The sequence below is a fragment of the Eurosta solidaginis genome, chromosome 5 (assembly GCF_040869045.1).
Source record: "Eurosta solidaginis isolate ZX-2024a chromosome 5, ASM4086904v1, whole genome shotgun sequence".
Lineage (NCBI taxonomy): Eukaryota > Metazoa > Arthropoda > Insecta > Diptera > Tephritidae > Eurosta > Eurosta solidaginis.
Genome location: NC_090323.1, coordinates 71,562,961 through 71,571,531, shown reverse-complemented (window position 1 = coordinate 71,571,531; position 8,571 = coordinate 71,562,961). Strand labels below are relative to the sequence as shown.

Genomic DNA, 8,571 nt, shown 5'->3' with positions numbered 1-8,571 from the left:
AAGGAATTGTGAATTAAAGTTTAATGCAATATCTTTTAATATTTTAAAATATTCTTGCAGCTGTATAATTTTCGAGGCGCTAATGGATCCCGAAATTAGGATATTAAAAAAATAGATAACACAACTTAAGGAAGTCAACAAAGAATTGCGTCGTGAGCTTGACAAATCCAACCTTCTGCTCGATAATTTCAGAAAAATATTCACGGAAGGTCAAATACAGAAGATGGTTTGTCCAGGTATGTTAAAGGTTTTATTTTTTTTATTGATTGTGAGAGTAATTTTATTATTTAAACATAGATCGTAAGGTCTTTTGGGACTGGAAGGACATTTTGAGTGCGATATGCCTAAATGCGGCTGGACCGAGAGCTTATCACCACCTTTATGACAAGGGGTTTCCACTTCCCCACGTCACCACTTTACAGCGTTGGTCTCGAAAGACCGATATGAGCGAGGGTCTTCTGGCTCCATCATTCGATGCGTTGGCACACATGTCTGAACTCACTGAGAGTGACCAAATGTATATTCTCTCTTTCGACGAGATGAAAGTCGCTGAGGCATATGAGTATTATGAGCCAAGAGACCAAGCTCGACAGCCAGCGAAGATGGTGCAAGTGGTGATGGCGCGAGGGTTGCTGATGTCATGGAAGCAGCCTGTATTTTATGCTTTCGACACAAAAATGACGACGGATACATTGTGTTCCATTATTGTGTCATTAAAGGACATAAACGTCACAGTGGTATCTGTTGTTTGTGATCTGGGATCCACAAATCGCTCCCTTTATAACCAGCTAAAGATAAGCACAGGTAAATAGCACTTAATAACTTTCTTGGTTTTTTAAATTATGCAATGTGAACGATTGTCAAATTTGTTCCCTTCTTTTCAGATAAGCCTTGGTTTCAACACGAGTCGGACGAGACTTCGAAGGTCTATGTCTTCTCAGATGCGCCACATCTTTTAAAGCTGGTGCGAAGCCATTATATAGATGACGAGATAATATGGTATGGACATCGCCTAGCCACAAGAACAATTTGCGATTTGCTGAATCACACTTCCGGCTCAGACGTGTTGATAGCTTACAAAATATCGCACGAACACCTTTCTGTACAAGGACCAGGTGGGTATTTAGTGGTTTAAATTTAGTTGCAGATTATTGCATAAAGTAATAAAATATATAATAAAATATATATGTAGGTCCCGTCCGGCCAATTTGTAGGGAAAATCAAGAGGAGCACGACGCAAATTGGAAGAGAAGCTCGGCCTTAGATCTCTTCGGAGGTTATCGCGCCTTACATTTATTTATTTTAATAAAATATAATGTGAAAACCTACAGCAAAATTTTTATACTCCTACTTATTGCGGCTGTAAATACTCTAAATTCCAATTAATAAGTACTATGTGCTTATCGTTTCAGCACGACAAAAAGTGAAAACAGCAGGCAAGTTATTTTCAAACACGGTTGCAAATGCCATCCGACGATGTTATTCGGTAGGGTTTGACTTATACAAACCAGTCGAGACTGCTGATTTCATTCAGCTTATTAATGACTGGTGTGATGTTTTAAATTCCAAATTTGAAACGTTTAGTTATTCGGGACAGGTAGCATTCGTTTTACACAATTTAATTTTAGTTTTTCACAATTGGTTTTAAATCATCATGAACCTTTCGGAAGGAATCTTTCAAATCAAATGGACGTGCTTAATCGCATGAACGATTTCATGTCGTCGCCCATTCTGCCCGGAAGGATGACCCTAGAACTATTTCAGAAGGTAATATTAATTACCAATAGAGCGTTGGTAGGTTTATATAACGACCTTAGATAAAATTCAAGTATGAATATATATTGACGTACCGGCTAAACCAAGATGTTCTTGAAAACTTCTTTGGTGCTATGCGTAGCAAGGGTGGTTTAAACGATCACCCGACTCCAAAGGAATTTCAATATTGGCTTCGAAAATATATATTGGGTAAAATCTAAAATACAACATACCAATAATAAAATTTGCGCGACCCTTATTATTTTTCAGCTCGAAATATGGAGTCCTTGCAAGGAACATGAAATGCTTCAAAGGATTCGACTGAATGGCTCGTGCCCCTACAAGCATCGACTCCTTTGAAACCTTTAAATTTAAGGAGCAGTACCGTAAGTCAAATCGTGACAACTATCGCACATGGAAGCATTGTAGGTGGTAATACTGGCTGTGATGGTATAGATGAGAGCATGCCTGCATCGCAAGAAATATTGAACACTATCGGCGACGTAGATGACTGCGGTATTTTGCAAGAGGACGCTTTGTCATACATCGCTGGCTATATGATTAAAAAGCTAAATTTGGAAGAACTTCGCGATTTTGGACCTTCGTTCGGGTTTATAGACCAAACAAGCAAAAGATTTTTAAAAAAGCCGAATGGAAGTCTCCTACAGAGCGTGAAAACAATGGAGAAAATATTTAACAATACTAACGCATTAGAAATTTCTAATTGCAAAAATATACATAAGCGTTTAGTAGACAGTAGCGCTCAGGTCCAAGTACCCGAAAACGTGAAACGGTTATTCTTCAAATGCCACATTCACTTTCGTATCCGTAGTCTTAACAAACGCTTAAAGGTCCAAAAGGCTAAACGAAGGTTGATGGGGTTCAAAAATTCCTCAAAATTAAGTTATAAGGTGAAGTATAACTATTTACACCAGCCATAATTATTTGTAATTGTATATGAATATATATTTTTTTATATTTTTTTTATTACAGCAGCCACATCATCTAAATATTAGCGCGGACGTTTTTTTATACACAAGCACCACCCAACACCGTAGTATATTTTTAATTTCAGATTTCATGCTGAATATATATCGTCCCTTGATATTTTTATATCTAAAAAGGGTATTTACAATAACCACACCGTTGGAAGGAAAGTTGGAAAGCGAGCAGAGTAAACGTTATGTGAGTATTTTAAAGGTTTTCTCAAAAAGTTTTCAAAACTTTGATTTTTTTTTCCAAATCGTTTAGAGCTAAGCGTAAAATAATCAAAATATATATCGTCCCTCGAGATTTTTATGTATAAAAAATTTACAATAACCATACCGTTGGAAGGAAAGTTGGAAAGCGAGCAGAGTAAACGTAATGTGAGTATTTAAAAAGCTTTCTCAAAAAGTTTTCAAAACTTTGATTTTTTGTTTCCAAATCGTTTAGAGCTAAGCGTAAAATAATCAAAATATATATCGTCCCTCGAGATTTTTATGTATAAAAAATTTACAATAACCATACCGTTGGAAGGAAAGTTGGAAAGCGAGCAGAGTAGACGTAATGTGAAAATTTAAAAAGTTTTCTCAAAGAGTTTTCAAAACTTTGATTTTTTGTTTCCAAATCGTTTAGAGCTAAGCGTAAAATAATCAAAATATATATCATCCCTCGAGATTTTTATGTATAAAAAATTTAAAATAACCATACCGTTGGAAGGAAAGTTACAAAGCGAGCACAGTAAACGTAATGTGAGTATTTAAAAAGTTTTCTCAGAAAGTTTTCAAAACTTTGATTTTTGGTTTCCAAATCATTTAGAGATAAGCGTAAAGTAATCAAAATATATATCGTCCCTCGAGATTTTTATGTATAAAAAATTTACAAAAACCATACCTTTGGAAGGAAAGTTGGAAAGCGAGCAGAGTAAACGTAATGTGAAAATTTAAAAAGTTTTCTCAAAAAGTTTTCAAAACTTTGATTTTTTGTTTCCAAATCGTTTAGAGCTAAGCGTAAAATAATCAAAATATATATCATCCCTCGAGATTTTTATGTATAAAAAATTTACAATAACCATACCGTTGGAAGGAAAGTTGGAAAGCGAGCAGAGTAAACGTAATTTGAGTATTTCAAAAGTTTTCTCAAAATGTTTTCAAAACTTTGATTTTTTGTTTCCAAATCGTTTGCAGCTAAGCGTAAAATAATCAAAACGGCTCGTTGCTTAAAGGTTATAAATAAAATTTCTAAAAGGAAGCTGGATATATATTGTTTTCAATTCCAAAATACTATTAAAAAGTTATTTATTTGTGTTATTTGCTTTTGATACCAATTTAATTATTCTTTATATTCATTTTCATTAAAACTTGTTGCATTATTATTCGTACGACTAACTTTACATATATATGTTTAGGTTTTGTTAAAACACTAAAATATTTAATTGTAATAAATAGAAGTTCCACCGAAATAAATCTGAAATAAAAACGAAAAATTATAAAATAATTAAAAGAATCTATCTATTCACGTAGGCGTGCTTATCAGGTCATCTGCTTTTACTTTATTCCAAAAGCAAAATGAGCTGAACAGAAATAGTTTTTAAACAGATAAATTGATAAACATGATGACGTGAATAGACCAAACGTTTTTCATTTAACTGGACCTTTTTGTGAGCACCTTGTTTGACAGTGTATACTACAAAGAATCTATATTCTGGTTTACGAACGAGCCCTTTACGAATATTCCAAATATATACAGCGATTCCACAAATATTTTAATGGAAAAGAATGTTCCAAACATAAGGAATGAATAAGTTAATACGCTCAATGATTGCAACATTAAAATCGAAATAATACTTCGGAATTATGCAGTTTAGTACTTTTCCATAAAATCGCATTTTTTGACCGCGTAATTCCATCGTTTATAAAGCTGTTCTTGTCCTATACAAAATCAAAAAAAGATAAACAAAAATATTCTAAACGATTTAAATTATATATTCTTACGAGACGCTGTAGCTGTTGGGCTAAATGCATCCACTGGGGGTGGGTACATAACTTTTGCCTGCAACAATGATACAACATTCATAGTAATACCCTAGCCTAATAGCCTAGGAAAAGAGGGATTTAATTATCTAGCACATGTCTTCATCTTGTCCCTTTCCACCTTCGTCATCCCCGAAAAATGGTGGTGGTTCCGCTATTAAAGCCTGGGAAACTAGCTAACATATGAGATTATTATCGTCCGATATCTCTCCTATCGCCAGTAGCCAATACACTTGAAGCCATTTTGCTCCCCTTTTTCAAAGCAAATTTGAAACTAGCCTGTCATCAGAATGGCTTTAGAAATCTTCATAGCACAACCACCGCGCCAAATGCCAATAGCACCCAGATAAATTGCGGTTTAAACCAAAACCCCCACCATAGAACAGTACTCGTTGCGCTAGACCTATCAAAAGCTTTTGATACGGTCAAACATGGCACGTTACTGCAAGACCAGGAAGGGTATACCCTTCCCCCAAGTCTTAAAAGGTGGAACGAAAATTATCTGGTTGGTTTCCTATCTCCATTTTTGTTTAAGGTCTACATATCAAAGCTACCTTCGCCACCAGAAGGAGTTACTATGGTTTCCTACGCATGACTGCACAATAATGGCCACAGAGCCAGGCCCACAGATCGATGAGCTTTGCAACAAAATAAACGGCCACCTCCCTGATCTCTCCAGTTTTTTTTTTTATTTACAACATGGACGTCCCAAATGTCGACCATTTTAAACATCCACGTCAATGTCACTACGCTATCGACTGTCTTACACCCCAACATCTGGGGTGTGACGTTTGATCAAGATCTACATTTTGGTGAAAAAAAAACACATGTCCTCCTTGTAACGTGTCCCCACATGACACCAACCATCTCTTCAACTGCATTGTGGAACCAACGCCTCTAACACCGCTCTCATTATGGTCCACCCCAGCAGACAGCAATTTTCCTTGGACTCCCGACATTGATCACAATTTGTGATGGGTCGCACCTATTGGATGGGGCGAATCACTGCTACAAGAACACCATCACCAACATCAACATCAACAACAACATAGTAATATCAGCGCATATCTTTGTGCCTAATCCTGCTGGTGATGGTATCTGTGGCCTTTCCAGCAAGCAACCAACAATATCTGCAATAAATTGCACGAATGCATTCTTTTCGGCATATTCGCCACAAAATATTAAACGCTCTTTATTATATTGGCGATGCCATGTGGGTGTATCGCGTTTAGCTGCATAGCAACTATAGAAATCCGGTTGATTCATAGGCAGCTTGGGTAACATTTTCCGCAGTTGTTTGGCTAGTAAATCCCAACAAAACTCTAAAGATAAAGAAATTCAGCAAAGTTTGTATTCAACATACAAAATTGAATGATTTTTTTTTTTTAAATTATTTTTTATCTCACCCCCGTGTATCGTAGCGCCAATATGGTGCATATAGTCCACGAAATGCAGGTACAAATCTAATCTCTGAACGCTTTGCTGCCAAGCCAAATTCCGCATTCAACATTCCCGACGAACAAGAAGATGATATAATAGAAGTTTCTCCCAGAAATGTGTTTAACACCTCAACAACGTTGTCATTGGAATTAATTTCTATACTTATGCGCAGTCCTTGCTTTAGTTAATTGACTGTTGAACCGGCATTACAAATAGCACCCTCTAATGAATAATAGGCAGGCGATTTTGGCTGCAACTAATATGCTACCAACGAAAGTAAACGATTAGATTCGATTAATTGTTTACCTGTATTTCCTAAGACAAAGCAGCTATCGTCGACAATACAAGCGCTTTGACAGGCTTTTGTTTGTTGCTGGTCTAACAAAACAGCTGATTGTTCCCGAATGCACTATACATGTCATAAATAGAAAGTTTACTAAACAGAAATATAAATTTTAATAATCGGGGATTGCCCATATTGCTTTTTCAAATGTATGAAAACATTTATTTGAAGCAATTTTTTAATTTTATATTTTTCCCAAATTATTAAAGAAATATAAATTGTTTGACACAAATTTTACTCCTGGTATCGGTAGAACATTCAAGACGCCTCCAATAACGTAGCTATATATTTCCAAGTTTGAGCGTATACGTGGAAGTATTTGCATAGGAATACCAAAAAATTTACCAAGTTTTGTGTCCTATCATTAGACTTGTGTAGCCGGCGTTGGTGACATTTGTTTAGTGTATACTAGGGCGGGTCGATTTAAAAATCGCTCATTGCTCTGTGAAATTCGTCTTCTAGGGATCAAAATAAGAAACTTTGCCGAAGGAACCATACCTCTAAAACGAATTCTGATGTCCCCCAATTTGGGTCAAACTTTTGGGTAGGGGCAATTTCAATTCTACCTGTTGTGTCTTGTGATGGCTTAAAAAAAACAACACAAGCAATTTTACGATCTGCAATTGTGTCACAGTGATACCTTCATTTTTTAAAACGGTTGAATAAAAAACCCATACAACAATGTTTACGACATGCAAATGCATCACAGTGATGCCTTGGTTTTAAAAGGGGGTTGTAAAGACGCTAATTTCTAATAATTTTTTTTTATTTCTTTTCTATTACTAAGTTAAATTAATTTTTTCATTTACATAATTTCTGACTAAATAAATTTCTAAAAAGAAAAATAAACTCCAAAAACAAAAAACATAGGCATTTCAAAGTGGGATTTTTCAAAATTTGCCCCTACGACCCAAAGGGGGGGGGGGGGGACATCAGAATTCGTTTTAGAGGTATGGTTCCTTCGGCAAAGTTTCTTATTTTGATCCCTAGAATACGATTTTCACAGAGCAATTTGTTTGCCTCCCCACAAATCGACCCGGCCTGGTGTACACCATTTATGTTGGCACCAGTAAGATTCTGTAAGATCATGAATGTAAGAAGTGATTATATATTGTTGTAAACAAATTTTTATTTAGCATATCTACCCATAAAATCCATGTATCAAGTGTGCCAAAAAGACACGTACCCTTTTCCATTGCCGCAGACACTGCAGGTACATTTACTTCAAGCCATTTTATTTTAAGAGTTAAAGCATGTGCTTAAAGGCAATCCTGACATACGGTGCAAGTAATTCACATTATAATTCACGTTATCAGGCATTCACGTTATTAAGCAAATAGCAAATGCATATTTAAAAGCATTATGCAAAAATTTTGTTTTTAATGAAAACGTCAGAATCGTCCGACTTTGACATAACACATTGAAGCGAATTTCGATTTTGACATACAGAATTTCGCCCAGGCCGATTATGATTTTGACATTAGTCCATCGAAATTACAAAAACAAAATACATGGTAAATGTATGTATGTTGCCATGGTATCGCCTGTATAAACTCGCCTTGGGTTGGCCACAACTTTTTTTAAGTTCATTTCCAAATAAAAAGAAATCCAAAAATTGATGATAAAAATATTACCAGGTAAAACCGATGAGAGGCAAATGAAGTTTAAAAAAATTTAAAATTCTCACCTCACTGCTCTCACATTTATATTTTTTATTTTGGTTTTGTATTCATAACAAAAAAAAAAAAAAACAGTAAGATATTTTTTTATTACACACAAATATTAGGCAGACCAGACTTTTCAGTCGTTAGAAAGAAGTTTTTTGGGCAAGGAATCATAATGGTCAGCCGCATTCTAGACTTTTCAGCTCACATATTATATTCAAGCTTCCTGCATCATGCCACGATCCTCTTCTAAAACACATTCTTCAGAAATTTATATATCCGAAAAAATCAGGCCAAGCTTTCCTTCAAATTTATGTTATATGTTTTATGACCACCCTAAAATTTATCTGCTAAG

At 35.4% G+C, this 8,571-nt stretch overlaps 1 pseudogene; it reads right to left on the bottom strand.

Annotated features, from left to right (window-relative positions):
• Positions 1-4,599: 4,599 nt before the first annotated feature.
• Positions 4,600-7,872, bottom strand: LOC137254177 (glycerol kinase 3-like; annotated as a pseudogene).
• Between the last annotated feature and the right edge of the window lie 699 nt (positions 7,873-8,571).